Genomic DNA, 15,445 nt, shown 5'->3' with positions numbered 1-15,445 from the left:
AAAAAAACTGTGATTAAAGTGGAAATTGTGAGATTAAAGTTGACATTTCAACCTTATTTTTTTCTTTTGTCTATACACTAATAAGCATCCATTTGACACTCAGACAGTGGGTTACGGCTCGCCTTTTCACTGCAACTTTGATATCTTAAAACTTCTTTTTTATTTCGGGCACTGTACGACTTTCTGAACTTGAACTTTTGATCAACTTCCTGTTGTGTTTTTACAACTGCTTAAACACAACAAACAGTATGTTTTTCCTTTCCTCCACTTGGCATTCGCTGATATCCTTCTTTTTTCCCAGTGCTTTTGCCATTGTCTTTTCACAGAACCCTGAACTTAAGGGAATATTTATATTGATTTGCATATTCAAAGGAGTGAAATTCTGGGAGGAGTCTGGGAGGGGCGGCAGGCATGTGCACGAGCATTACATTTCACGCAGACTGGGATTTATGTAACGGAAGTGTGTGGAAGTTGGCTTACGTACGGTTTTCTGCATCTGAATTTTTTTGTACGTAAATTCTATGCACGGGGTTATGCATGAGGCCCCAGGACATTGATGCAAATTGATGAATGTACACAAGCCTCGTCTGCAACAGAAATAAAATATTATTGTACGTCAGCTCTGCTGCAACACAAGTGGCGCCGAACCCAAGCAATTTTGCAAGCTCTTCAAACAGCCAGGAGCAAAGCTCAGAAGATTGCTAGATGTCACATTAATGACTGCTAGCTAAAGTCGTGCAAGGGTGGAGTCTAAGATGGCATCAAGAAGATTATAGTCCCCAAAGGGAGCACCACAGCTTTAGAAGCCATCGTAAGTCTGCCACACATGGAAGAGCTAGATGCAATGCCTACACCAGATGAACTGAGCAAGGACAGCGACAGCCTACCTTCAGGGAAGACACTGGGCATGGACAGGATCCCACTTGAGGTTATCAAATATAGCAAAGGTCCTCTGCTGAACTACCTTCACATTCTTATCTGCCAGTGTTAAGAAGAGGGAGCGGTACTTCAGGAAATACAAGATTGCAATATTGTCACCCAGTGTAAGAACAAAGAGCACAGAAGTGACTGCAACAATTACAGGGTTTTCTCTCTACTGAACATAGTGGGCATGATTTTTGCCAGGGTAGTGCTGAATAGGCTCCAATAACTCTCAGGGGCAGATGCTTCTGTATCTTGCCTTTATAAATCTGATCAAGGCCTTAAACCTTGTCAGTCAGCGAGATAGCATGCCCTTTCAAGGTCCTAAGCCTGATACAGTCCTTCCACACAGACATGAGGGGTATTTTATCCAATTCATTGCTGCATCACCTAACACCTTCAACTTATGCAGCGACGTAAAACAAGGCTGTTTCTTTGCTTCCACCCTTTTTCATCTTCTTTGATTTGATGCTAAGACATGACTTCAAAGAATCGACTGAGGAGGTATATCCAAAAACAAGGTTTTTTCAGCAAGGTATTCAGATATTCATATTTAAAAGCAAAGACCAAAATTAAACAGGTCCTCATCAGGGACATGTTGTGTGCCAGTGATGCTGCTTTGACATCCCACTCACAATAGTAACTGCAAAGACTGATGGATCAGTTCTCCATAGCATGTCAGGACTTTAGCCTCACCATCAGTCAAAAGAAGACCAATGTGATGGGCCAACATGTCGATAGTCTAACCTCTATCACCATCTGTGATAATGAGCAGTAAGTAGTGCATCAGTTCCCCTCCCCTGATACCACAGTTACTGGATGCAGAGATCCAGAGGTTTGGCAATGCTGTTTCAACCTTTGCCAAGCTAACTCAGAGAGTCTGGAACAACATGAAATTGACTTGCCACACCAAGATGGCCGTCTACAGTGCCTGTGTACTCAGCACTCTGCTGCATAGCAGCAAAACTTGGACATTGTACTCCAGACTAGAAAGGCAATTAAACACCCTTCATATGCACAGCCATAGGTGCATTCTTGACCAGCTGGTTGGACCACAGGGCAAACAAGGTATTCTGTGCCAAGATCCCTAGTCTTTACATTCTTTTGCTGCAGCGCTGACTTTACTGGTTTGGCCACGTCCACCAGATGTCTGATACAATGTTCTCTTATATGGTGAGCAAGGAACAAGATCACTCTCATCTCTGGATGGATGTCTGCAAGTGTGACACATAGTCCATGGCCATTGAAAGCAACAGCTGAGAGGAATGTGCCAGTAACTGTCACTGGAGGCAGGAGATCTGCTGGAGAGGAGCCAGTAAAAGATAGACAACACTGAATCAAGCTGCAGCAGAGAAGGCAGTGTGGCGAAAAATAATTCAGGGAATGAACCTTGGCAACAGTAACTTTTTGTGTAGCCTTTGCCAAAGGGACTGTCACTCACAAATCAGGCTCTACAGCCACTCCAAACATTGTGCTGTCAGCACCAAATGATCCTGTATTCCATCCTGGTGTACATGTGCTAAGATATATCAAGACCAACAATTGTATGTATAGATGTTATAATCATCTGACATTAAAACAAATGGTTAAAAAGATCTGAGACAGTGTTTTTTTGTTTCTCAATATAAATTGTGGTGAAATTATTTTAATGTGTATTAGTGTTTAACAAATACCACATTTCAAAAATACTGTGATAATACCAAAAACCATAATAATTGTGGTAAGTATAATTGCGATGTGAAATATCGATACCCTCCCTAGTCACAGTAATGCTTACCCTCAGAACTGGCCTAGTTAAATTATTTTATTAACAGTTTCTTCTGAAGTATGTCTAATTCTTTATTTTCAGTATACTGGATATACAAAGCATACTATAGAGCAGGAAAGTTAAGCATATACTCTATATAACCACAGCAAAAGAATAACAGACTATTTTCTTTACATTATATTGTTGTCAAATTAAAAAATAAACTTAATTCACACTAACAGGAAATTTTAATTTTCTGTGTATTTTATATAATTACAGAGAGAGACAGACAGAGATAGTTCTTTAAGTGAAAGTACCTAAAAAAGATTCATGTTCAGTGGCTGAGTAAATGATTATTTTATATCTGGGAAGGATTGTTCACACTGCCTACTTAGTACAGAATTATCTTTTCTTCACAAGGTACCAAAACTACACACAAGACCTGAAAATTATTTCCACCAATACTTTAATGATTAAAAACAAAACCAGATGAAATGAGTCTCCTGGTCTTGCTTATTAATCCACAGTCATTCTCGGAGAACTGTTTCATTTAATCTTTTAAAGACCATGTGGGACTATTGGAAGTGTAGACCCTGAAATCCACAGGAAAATAAATTGCTTTCTCAGAAAGAATTATCTGTAGATAACTAACACAAAGCTCTTTTTGCAGACCTTATGAAATGTTGTTTTGCTCGCAATGTTTAATGTATTCCTGAGCAAATCAGATACAATTAGTGCACATCATATACTTGTGTTTGAAATTCTCAGAAACATACACATTTAGATGACTTTGGTTGTTGAAGCAGAACCTCAAGACTTAATTTAAAATAAGCAAGAACAAGGCAAATAAGTTGAGAACCTCAAGAAGCCTATTAATTCAGACATGCGTGACATTATGTTTGTAAGAAGAAGCATGCGCATGAGAAATAACTTTTTTTTTTTGCTCATATCCCTTTAGGGGCTTCATGTATAATTAATCATTTACACTGAAAGATATAGGAGTAGTAAAGATATCATATCCCTTTATTTGCTAAAATCTCAAAAGGACTCCTCCAAGGAGTTTGTTGAAGAGGCATTTTAGTTGCCATAAATGTCTAAAAGGCATAATTTGCATTTAAAGGACACCCAAGCTAATGGGTGTAAACACATTTAAAATGTCTGTTATTGTGGTTTTATTTGTACTGTTACATTAATGAGGTTTTCATGAACCCCATCTTTACTTGGTCAGCATGTTTTTCTCGTCTAAAAAGGTGGACCAAGGCCCTTTAAGCCATAAACAATATCCTTAAAGCTACAATCTGAAAGATGATTAAGGTAAAGCCTATTATCTTGACATTTATTATATTGGTATTTTTGTCCATACACTCAGATTGATTTTATAAAATTTGTTATGCCATTGGGCATTTAAAATGTACATTATAAACTATAAATGGTTCAATGTAATAATATGAATTGTCTGAGAGCATTGTTAGCATACTACTGATGGCAGTGTGGATAAGTGGTTTGTTTTGAACGTGTATTACCACATTAATTTACCATTAAAATCCTAGATGAGGTGAAATATGTTTCATCATTGTAAGAATGGTGGCATAGGTTTCTGTTTCAAACAAACCCAGCTTTTAAGATGGCTGCATATTTTTTACATAATTTGTTCAATATATATACAGCTGTGTTGCTAGAGTACTTTTTTTGTCTTTGTCACACAGGAACAGAAAATGTCCAGTAAATGAAGACAGCTCTTTGGTGCTATCAAGGGGTTTTGAGTTCGAAAATACTTGACCCGCTTTGTTTTCATACTGTAAGTAAAAATTTTACTCACCGGCACTCTTTGTACAGTAAATTGTATTTAAATCTCTTATGATTGAAGCCATAATATATAACTTAATGACCGATGAAATAACTAATGCTGTTGTACACTGACAGAACCTTGCTTCTTTTTTTAGATTTGTTTTATTAACTATCATTTCCCTCATATATTTCAAGCAAAATTGATGAATACCTAATGTATAAGTTATCTGTGACATTTACAGTTGACATTAAATTGCTAATAAGTCAGAATGCAGCTAGTACAGTATTGTATGATTTATTACTAAAAAGATTAATGAGAAATGAAGTATGAAGCTGTAGGCACATTTTCCACACAGACAAAATATCAGTCTTTAAACCTGGTAAGTACATTAAATTCAGATCAATTCTAATTTTCTCATTATATACCGTATTGTACAATGCAAAGTATTTGTTGCTTATCCTGCTGGTGCACAAACATAAGAACTGCCCATCCATCCATTTTCCAACCCGCTGAATCCAAACACAGGGTCACGGGGGTCTGCTGGAGCCAATTCCAGCTAATACAGGGCACAAGGCAGGAACCAATCCCGGGCAGGGGGCCAACCCACCGCAGGACACACACAAACACACCAAGGACAATTTAGAATTGCCAATCTACCTAACCTGCATGTCTTTGGACTGTGGGTGGAAACCGGAGCACCCGGAGGAAACCCACACAGACACGGGGAGAACATGCAAACTCCACGCAGGGAGGACCCGAGAAGCGAACCTGGGTCTCCTAACTGCGAGGCAGCATTGCTATCACTGCACCACTGTGCCGCCCACATAAGAACTGGAGCGACAATAAAGTAAATGAAACAACACAGTGCATCAGACACAGATTAAATCACAAGAAATGGCAATAAATAATAATTATGCAAAAGTATCAAGCTAAGAATATAAACATCAGGGTGTAAAATTGCAGCATGTATCAGACAGAAATAAAAGAAGCAGGTTACACATACAACTGAGCTGCAGACTAGTCAGTAATAGTAGTGTTGAAATGATGGAAAGTGCTATCATCAGGTATTTTTTTGTCATAAATTTCTTGTAAGGACGGGAGTGTAGCTCCAGTGATAAACCAGGCCAGTTTAAAAACTTGTTAGATGGCTTTGCAGTCTGCTACAGTTGTCAAACTACATTCCTGTTTTAGCTACCATAATCAGCCCCCACTGAGCATGTGTGCAAGTTATCAAGGATCTGTTGGGTTAAACTGGCTTTTCTAACCTCTTAAAAAATTTAAATTGCAGTTGCACCATATCTATCAGTAGAGATGTTGTTGGGGGACTAAGACAGCATTTACAGAATTTACATTCAGTTAACAACAACAACAACAATATTTATTTATATAGCACATTTTCATACAAAAAAGTAGCTCAAAGTGCTTTACATAAAGAAGAAAATAAAATAAAAATAAAATACAAAATAAGAAATTAAAATAAGACAACATTAGTTAACATGGAAAAAGAGTAAGGTCCGATGGCCAGGGGGCACAGAAAAAACAAAAAAAAACTCCAGACGGCTGGAGAAAAAAATAAAATCTGCAGGGGTTCCAGGCCACGAGACTGCCCAGTCCCCTCTGGGCATTCTACCTAACATAAATGAAATAGTCCTCTTTGTATTTGGGGTTCTCACAGAAGGACTTGATGATGATGGTCATGCAGACTTCTGGCTTTTAATCCATCACTGTTGGAACATCACGGTGCTTTGAGTAGATGGTGGTGGCACAAGCCACCACCAAAAGGACACCGGAAAAGGAAACAGAAGAGAGAGTAGGGGTTAGTACAGATTTTAGAGCCACCATGAATAGTTATTATAATGAATTGGATATACAGAGTATCAGGATTAAATTAAAGTGAAGTTATGAGAAGGCCATGTTAAAATAATGTGTTTTCAGCAGTTTTTTGAAGTGCTCCACTGTATTAGCCTGGCGAATTCCTATTGGCAGGCTATTCCAGATTTTAGGTGCATAACAGCAGAAGGCTGCCTCACCACTTCTTTTAAGTTTTGCTCTTGGAATTCTAAGGAGACACTCATTTGAGGATCTGAGGTTACGATTTGGAATATACAGTAAGAGGTCTAACTTTTGCTATGTTTCTTAAGTGAGAAAATGCTGTCCTAGTGATCTGATTAATATGTGATTTAAAATTCAGATTGCAGTCAACAGTTACCCCTAAGCTTTTTACCTCCATCTTGACTTTTAATCCTAAAGTATTCAGTTTATTTCTAATAGCCTCATTGTATCCATTATTGCCAAACACTAAGATTTCAGTTTTCTCTTTATTTAGCTTGAGAAAGTTACTATTCATCCATTCTGAAATACAAGTCAGACATTGTGTTAGTGAATCAAGAGAATCTGGGTCATCAGGTGCTATTGATAAATACAGCTGTGTGTCATCAGCATAGCTGTGGTAGCTCACGTTGTGCCCTGAGATAATCTGACCTAACGGAAGCATGTAGACTGAGAAAAGCTGCGGACCCAGGATAGAGCCTTGTGGAACACCATATAGGATATCATGTGTCTTTGAGTTGTAATTACCACAACTAACAAAGAATTTTCTCCCTGCCAGGTAGGATTAAAACCAAATGCATGACTGTCCGTACCCCATGAAGCCTAACCTAAGCCTAACGTAATATTGCAGGAATGTTTAGTGTTTGCTGGATATGCCTTACATCCCTTTCTTTGTACACCTGTTGCCTTTCTTCATTGGACATTCCAGCCTGGTTGTGGTGCACGTTGCAAGAAAACTCAAATAAGACAAGGCCTCATTTAATTTCATCCTTTGTACTTGGCTACTTAATTAAACATGAAAAACAGATAGAACCTATTTAATTGTTTTATGTAAAGATTAGTGGCTATTTTGACTACACTAGTGCCTGTTTGAAGCCCTGTCAATACATAATCTACAGGTGAAGTACCCTTTTATACCAGCAAAATATTATGTAACATTTTTCTTCATTGTAAGTATGCTAAAAATGATGTTTTGTGCCGGGATCCAAAACTGTCAAATATATGATTACTGAGGGGGCTTCAGCATCCTCTGTCAAATAGTAAATAGACTACATTATAAATTACATGAAATGCTTCACTTTCTGTGGTGACCAGACTTTGCATCTAAAAGGCATCACATCTTCTTTTGATACTGTTACTACCACCTCAGCAACAATTTTATTTTACTAGAAAAAAAGAGGAGGAAAGGAAGTCAACATTTGTCAGCTGTCAAGCTACAGCAGCAACAGATCAGTGTCTATGTCTAGATCCTTTCCTAGTTGGACCATCACCCCAAAACGCGAAGCAGGATGAATATTACCTTACTGTTACCAGTCTTGCTACCATACCTTTCCAGATAAATTCTCTGCAGATGAAACCTTCTATTGTTATTTTCAACAACTGTGGTTTGATAAATGGAAGTGACTACACTACACTGTAGAGACATATTATGTTTTTTGTTTTTTTTAACTTTTCTAGGCTGTGCAAAAAAAAAAAACAGTGGCTTTAGATCATCACTTGCAGATGGGTTTGCTTTATTTGAAGAGATGATTTCCCAGTTGGTGCAAGATTACTTTGAAATTCAGTTTGCATAAGAAATAGCCAGTTCACAAAGATGCTGTATGAAAACTTACTGGGTTAGAGCCAGCCCCAACAGTCAACTTTTTGTCTGATGTTGTTCCTTAAGAGACATAAACACCAAGATCGTTCAGGAGATTTTGTTTACTTCTTTGTTATTCCTAGGAGATTTTGATGAGTTTTTTTTTTATTCTTGGAAAGAAATTTACCATTTATAGTGGATGCAACTCATCATGGTGTACTGTAATCTAACCAAGTAAAGAGAGAAAATGATGAGAACTCAACTGGATGTACAACACATTTCAAAATGGGATTATCAGTTATTAATATATTGATAAAAATCTTAAATCTCATTGTGACTTTTTTAGAATTTTACAACTGCAGAGACACCATTTACTGTATGTGTGTGAAGGACATGTTCACAATGCTGACTAACCTCATCATTTGTCCTCAAGGGTATTACTTTGCTCTAGAAATATGTCAGACTATTTGTCTGTGTTATAAATGGAGTTAACTTCAAGGCTACAAAAGTGTGAGGCCTCCAAATGCTTCATAAAAGGCTTCCCTGCCCAGGTGGCTCCCCTTTACCTGCCTGGAAAGGCTTCACTTCCATTGGTTTAATTCTGGCTCTAGTACCCTGCTTTAGGTGTTGCGGGTCCAAAAGATGAAAGCATCTAAAATAAATTCAAAAGATAACCAAAAGCTCTGTAAAAGGAAGGATAACCATCAACTTGTGTCTTGTATTAACAGGGCAAATAAAGGATCTTTTTAAAATAATAATTTCTTCATAAAAATACAAAGAAAAGCTCAAAAGAGCAAAAAAGAGATACAATGGAGTCATCTATCCTAAATAAACAAGTACCGATTTCTTAAACAAAAGTCAGAATCCTTAAAACAATGCAAGAAATAATCAGAAAAAAGAAATACAAAACCCAGTAATAAACAACCAGAGAGAAGCCCAGAAGTGATGATATCAAGGATATCCTGCTCCAACCACAAAAAACAATGGATATTACCACGTTTAAAGAGACAGGTAACAATTGTAACATAACGTATAAAAAAAAAAAAAAACAGAAATAATAAAGACAAGAGAAATAACCATTCAAAATTACCAAAAATAACAATTATATAATACATAAAATACACACAACTTCAACTAAATACATGTCCATCTGGTGTTCAGGCACAGCCAATGAAAATAAGCCCATGCTTACTGGATGTTTATTGTACCAAACATTCAATGGTACTTGAAGAAGGCACACATCATGTGAACCTTACAGGAGAAGGATTAAACTTTCTGCAGGATGTTGCTAAATAAATCATTTGATAATGAAGTGAAGTGTGTTGTGTCTTTATGAATTGAACAGCAGACCTATTTATATTACTTGTAACAGAGGCAAGAATATTATGATATACACTGTTTAAAAATGAGACAGCTATAAATTACTTTAGGCACATTTAACAGTATGAGTTTACCCCTTCAAACCATCATTACCCTGTTGATGTCTGTAGTCAGTGGTGCAGGGAATGAGCACTTAATATCAGGATGTTCTGGACTAAATGATTGATGTAGGGCAGTAATGGCTGGTTATAGGGTGCTACTTTTGGATTTTTCTTCAGTGTTCAGTGCTATCCAGCCTCCAATACTGACTGAGAAATTGAACAGTATGAAAGTACAAGACACTTTTCCAAGGTTCATTCACTCAAATACAGGCACCCCTCAAGGATGTGTTTTATCACTATTACAATTTACTCTGTACACAATGGATCTGAGACAGGACAATAAACATGTTCCATTGTCAAGTACGTTGATGACATCAAACTGAGAGGACGCATATCTGGGTAAGATGAAAACCACATTATTTAAAAGTGGACTGTTTGGTAAACTGTAAGAATCATCTTACTCTGAAAGTCAAAAAGACCTGAGAAATGATATTTGACTTTAATAGAAAGATATCTACATGTTTACCCATCATTGTTCTGGGACAGGAGGTAGAAATAGTGACTGAATATACATACATAGGAACTATCCCAGATAATAGTGTAAATTGGAACATAATTGCAACAAAACATACACTGTAAATGCAATCAGCTTATTTCCACTCTGTAAACTCAGACTATTTAAAGTGGACAAGGACCTTTTATTGTCCTTTTATTGCAGCGTGATCCAATCTACCATTCCATCCACTTTCATCTTCATTGCCTGATTTAGCAGTCTGACAAATCAAAATAATAAAAAAATAGCTACGTTATTGGGACTGACAAAGATGATGAGGTGTGTATCAGAAGACAATGTTGAAATAATAGGAAATGATTTCAACTTATGGCAGATTCCCATCACACAAAGAACTTAAATAAATTAGGGAGAATAGTCGCTTTAAAAACCCTCACAAATCTCTTTAGAAATTAATTTCTTCCCAGTGCCATACCTTGTTTAATAAAAAATATCAGAGATAATAAACATTTTGCAGAAGTGTAGATTTTTTCTTAGGTGTCATGTACCCATATTAGGTAAAATGTACTATGAAACTGCTTGAAGTAGTTAACAAATAATCAATTTTAAAATGATGTATACATTTTAGAATTTCAGTGTATATTTTAACCTACCTTTTATGTAATTTCTCCCTGTTCTTGGATGCAACTGAGAAGACAAATTTCATGTTTTATTATGTAAGCATGACTAAATAAAAACCTTGGACCTTGAACACATGTTACTCAACTTCTGTATGTGTTCACTTCCTATGTCATTTGTTCAATTTTTGTATGTGAATATTAGGCCTAACTGTATAGGTTGCAGAATCGTACTATAATTATTTTATCATCAAGATTTATTGTGTAACTCTGGTGTTCATGTCTTGTGCATAACAGCCACAGGCCTCACTTCATTTCATTGCAGCTAAGGTAGCTTTTGCTGTTAATGTGGTTGGTAGTGACCCATGTTTAACCTAGTTAAACTGAGATACTGTAAGTGAAGTGGTCATTGACAAACGAGGATTAGAAGTTATTGTTTATTTCTCCCTCACCACTCCAACGACACCCTCCATTTATAAGCGTTTCTGTGGCTATGCTAGAATCTTCCAAAATTTGGGGTTCACTGATTAAATCTGGTTTGTACTGTAAAACATTGATGTCAAGCCATTTCTGGCTTTCTCTTTTACATTTTTTAAAGTTTCCTTATGTGTCAGTTTATATTGACCAGTTTGAAATACTGTATTTTATGCTAATAAGGTACCATATGTGTAGTGTAGAGAGTAAAGTACAGTCTACAGTAATTTCATAAGTGAAGGGCACTTATGAAATAAAAGTACATTAATGCAGTTAAAATATTGAAATATTAGCAATATGATGGCAGTATAAACTGCAGATTACATTTTTGTTAGAATACGGTAATCTTTTTTACATGCTTAACCATGCTCAATAACAAAATGACATATGTACTAATACTAATAAATAAAGTGCAGACACATTTCCATGCTTAGAAGTACAGTTGAAAATTAGACAGTAATATGGTTTGTATAGCAGAAAATTAAATGCAGTCAATCAAAAAAGTATTGTAGTATAATCTCGTTTAAACCGTAGTTTTTAAAATGCATGTGTGATTTGTGTTTGTCTATAATGGGGCGTCCATAGCTGTTGGGAGTACATTATAAATGAGTGTTTGCTTATGCAGAGGTATTTTTGAGAAGCACTTTAAGAAACAATTATCTTTGTGTAGGGCAGCATCAGGCATTCCCTGAATTGGTTTGATTTACCTTACACAGTGCCAGTTGGTGTTGCTCATTCAGTAAACAGCATCAGTAAAGTAAAATTTGTTACTTGTTTACTCAAGTGCCCTTTATCTATGGTAGTATTAGATTTGATTGAAGACCTGAAAGCAATCAGTGTCTAAAATCTGCATTATTATATGAAGTCAGGAAGGGGAAATTACTTTGTTTAATTATCACTGCCACAGATGAAGTGATTTTAGTACTAAAAATGTGTAATTTCATGTTCACGTTGTGTTAAAATTGAAAAGTATACCAGACGTCTTCATTATCCAGTCAATTTTGTCTTGTGTAATTATGAAGCAATAAAGCGCAGGCTTTAGAGATCAGACTCCTGAGAGACCACTTGTAGTATTCTGATCAGAATTCCAAGCTTCCCTGACAATGCAATTTCTAGGACAATTTAGTCTCAATTACATATCTTACTGTTTTAAAGAAACAAAGTCACCAGATTTGGACACTTGTGTGCTTTGTGGGCAGACAGCAAAAGCAATCAGATTTCACCCTTCTCTTCACTGCTTAAATCTTATTATTTCATTAAACTGTTTTGAGGAAGGCAGGCCTACCTTGGAGGCAATGTGCTTGCAAGATACTAGCCATCCCTGGACTTAATTGTAAGACCTTTTTAATAACAGGCCATTAGTGACACCAGTTTGCCTGATGCATATGCCATTGAGATGTGAGAGTAGCTGGATAAAATAAACACAGATAAAACAAAGAGCATACAAACACCATATTGGCAAACCAATTTCCCTTGAGCTCTGTTGTCCCCTTGTTACTCTCCGTGTCTGACTCTCAATGGAATTTAACAGGCAACCTTTCAAAGAGTCACCTTTTCCTAAGACTTACAAAACAATCAAAAATATTTAAAATATTTTTGAATGCCATTAAAGTTAAAATGTTTTAAAATTATTTGGATGCTGATCTTCACAGTACTCTATAGAAAGAAATGAAGACATTTTAAGGTCTAATTTAAAATGTTTTGAAACACTAATTTTTCATATTTCAGTTTTTACTAAAGCAGCAATTTAAAAAATTCAGCTAGTGTGCTACACACAAAGGCGTCTCCTTGAATCAAAGCAAGGCATGCTTTTGTACAGAAAGGCTCAAAGAGACCCATTTTTCCAAACAGGACAATCCATTATAAGCATGCAAAGAGCCAAGAGTAATTAAGCCTTTTAATGGCCAGTGTGAATGCCTGTTTTGTAGTAGTTATGAATAAGCAAATAAAAATGCAAGACTGAAAGCTGTACTTTCAGGTTTAACAAAATGAATATACATGGAGTGATCATCATTCACTAGTGCTTCTAAAGTACTGTTTATATGGACTAACTGTAGTTTAAATGGAGTTTCATTGAAACTATTTACTGTAGGTCTAACCCTTTCTATACCCACTCCTGCCACCAGGGATACTTTTTGTGTCATTAGCTATCAAATAATAGTTATGTTGGCATATATCCCATGCTTTCCTTCCACATTTAAATACTGTTCTTCAATATTTATTTTTTACAAAGCTCTTTAATAATCTATACTAATAAAAGGCAAAGCCCTCACTGACTCACTCATCACTAATTCTCCAACTTCCCGTGTAGGTAGAAGGCTGAACTTTGGTAGGCTCATTCCTTACAGCTTACTTACAAAAGTTAAGTAGGTTTCATTTCGAAATTCTACGTGTAACGGTCATAATGGTCGACAACGTCCACCATGTTAAACTTTCTTATTTATGGCCCCATCTTCACGAAATTTGGTAGGCAGCTTCCCTGCGCTAACTGAAACCGATGTATGTACTTATTTCGGTGGTTTGACGCCCTTGTTGGCCGCTATATTGAACTTTCCTGCGGTCTTTGTTAGTTATGGGTCCATCTTCAAGAAATTTGGTACGCGGGTTCTCAACGCTAACTGAATCCTACTTACGTACATATATACATCCATAGCCTGCAGCTCGGTCACCGTGTGAGGCGGCGTTGGGTCCACCATCCCCACACCTCCCACGTAGTTGGCTGCCTGCCTATATAAGGCCTTCCATCGCTCCGGTCTCTTCATTCCCTTCCTTGCTTCGCCACGGTATTCACGTCTCCCTGCTGATAACTGCATCCTTTTTATTTAATCCACGGCTTCTCCGCTGTTTTATTGTTCATTTATTACGATTATAGTTATTGTGTAGGTATTTTAGACTTAGTTTATATTGTCCAGGTACCCATTTCCTTTATCATTCCAACCGTACCCCCATTAACATGTCTATCGAGGTGATCACCATCGATCAAAGAACTGTCACTTACCGAGTGGTTTCCATGCCCGGAGATGGTGACTGCCTTTTCCATTCTCTGTGTTACATATTGCACGGCCATATCAGGCTCACTCTTGATATCCAGAGGAACATTGTGTCTTATGTATTGAATGACTGGGACAGGTTCAAGGTGTGGACTGATGATGGTACAGGAGATAATTATACTACACAGGAGCACTATAAGAGTGAAATGCTTAAGCCCTTCACCTGCATGTGAGTTGATGGCTGCCACTGAATTGTTCGGTTATCGCTTTCAAGTGTACCAAAATGGCCAAATATTTTACACCTTTGGACAACCACCAATGCCTCTTAAACATCTTAGATTCACAGGTGATGATTTGAGTAGTGGACACTTTGATGTTTATGAATGTTTAAACTCTCAAAAGCTGGATGCGAAGTTATCGATGAAACCCATTTCAATTCAAACGCCTCCAATTTCCAGTAAGGCTCTGCTTCGCAATGACAATTAATAAGTCTCAGGGACAGACCCTACAAAAGGTTGGCATTGATTTGAGGCAAGATTGCTTTTCACATGGCCAACTATACATTGCATGCTCAAGAGTAAGCTCAGCGCACAGCTTGGTCATATTACAACCGGAGGGCCGAACTGACAACGTGGTATACAAAGAGATCCTTAACAAATAATTATTGGTATATTTTCCCTCAGTTTAAAAAGGTTTACTTTTCTTCTTAATAAAAATTTTAAAGCAGTACTTCGCCGCTGGGAAGCGTGGGTATTTTGCTAGTGATTATATTAAAAGAAAATGAAAAAAAGATTGAAGACATTTTATATATATGCACTTAAACAAATTATATTTAACATTCCCAGTTTATCTGACATCACAACAAAGGCTGGCTCTGTCTTTTCTAATCTGAGACTCTGCAAAGGAAAATGTATGGATAGATCACAGTTACATAAAGGCAAAAATAAATTCAGTGTACAGTTTAACGGTAAAGTACAATTTAAAGTTGAAATGGAAATTTTCATAATCATTTTACTCCATCCACAAAAGTCCTGCCTAGTCCAGTTTTCGATTGCATAGCCTTATTTGCACCTACTAAAAACAAAACCATGCAACATGCAATACTTACACTCAATATGTTATATCCTGATGCTACTCTCAGTTGTGCACTTAACTTTTTAATAAAGCATGAATACTTGCAATTAAATGCATTTCTAGCTAAAGAGCCCATGAAACCACTAATTAGGTAATGTGACATTTTAATAAGCTAATGTAAGTTCAGCCATTCTCTGTTCTAGCAGTCCATTATAGCTCTCAAGGAAGACATTCTCAGCAGTAAGCTACGGTATGTGAAAGCATATAAACTCA

General features: G+C 36.8%; 1 protein-coding gene across 4 annotated transcripts in view; it reads left to right on the top strand.

Annotated features, from left to right (window-relative positions):
* chst15 (carbohydrate (N-acetylgalactosamine 4-sulfate 6-O) sulfotransferase 15) overlaps positions 1-15,445 on the top strand; it is a 232,668-nt gene that overhangs the window by 34,587 nt on the left and 182,636 nt on the right. For 2 of the 4 annotated variants that reach the window (XM_028795247.2, XM_028795246.2), the window contains exon 2: positions 4,375-4,466. The exons of the other annotated variants lie outside the window; for them this stretch is intronic. The gene's annotated coding sequence lies outside the window, so the exon portion shown is untranslated. The remainder of the gene's footprint in view (positions 1-4,374; positions 4,467-15,445) is intronic. 4 annotated transcript variants of the gene reach the window in all.

Source organism: Erpetoichthys calabaricus, chromosome 2, assembly GCF_900747795.2.
Source record: "Erpetoichthys calabaricus chromosome 2, fErpCal1.3, whole genome shotgun sequence".
Taxonomy (NCBI): domain Eukaryota; kingdom Metazoa; phylum Chordata; class Cladistia; order Polypteriformes; family Polypteridae; genus Erpetoichthys; species Erpetoichthys calabaricus.
Note: the sequence above shows the minus strand (reverse complement) of the source record. Positions and strands in the feature narration are given on the sequence as shown.